The following is a 445-nucleotide window of genomic DNA, read 5'->3' on the forward strand; positions in this document are numbered from 1 at the left end:
GCCGGCCAGCCGGGCGTGTCTGCCGGTTCTAACAGTGGTTCCCTACCCGCCAGCTCCCTGACCGACGGACACACACTCTCCAAAGAGTCCCTAAGCCACGCTCTCGACCTCTCGTCCCCGGAGAAGGCCGAGGATGCTCAGCCCAACTCAGCAGGTGAGCCAGGGCGCCTGGGCAGGGCGGGCGGGGCTGCTGGATCCAGAGCCCAGCTGTGCTGGGGGTGGGAGGACAGGGAGCCACGGGGCAGGGCATGGGGGGCGGGAGGGGACTCCCCACCACACCCTCCAGCACGACCGCCCCCAGGGCCAGCGTGACAGAGGTGGTGGGAGAAGATGTCTCCTAGAAGTCGAGGAAGGGGAGAGGCAGGGATGGGCAGCTGAGGCCTGGGCACGGAGCTGGGAGCTCAGGAGCTGGGAGCTCAGGGGGCGGGGCCGAGGCCGGAGGAGG

At 69.9% G+C, this 445-nt stretch overlaps 1 long non-coding RNA gene across 3 annotated transcripts in view; it reads left to right on the forward strand.

Moving 5' to 3' along the window:
- The window catches only part of LOC107183669, a 49,530-nt gene extending 49,381 nt beyond the window's left edge, over nt 1–149 (forward strand). For all 3 annotated transcript variants that reach the window (XR_001514459.1, XR_001514458.1, XR_001514457.1), the window contains one exon: nt 54–149. This is a non-coding gene — a long non-coding RNA (uncharacterized LOC107183669). The remainder of the gene's footprint in view (nt 1–53) is intronic.
- Nucleotides 150–445: the final 296 nt, after the last annotated feature.

Source organism: Myotis davidii, unplaced genomic scaffold (assembly GCF_000327345.1).
Source record: "Myotis davidii unplaced genomic scaffold, ASM32734v1 scaffold1622, whole genome shotgun sequence".
Lineage (NCBI taxonomy): Eukaryota > Metazoa > Chordata > Mammalia > Chiroptera > Vespertilionidae > Myotis > Myotis davidii.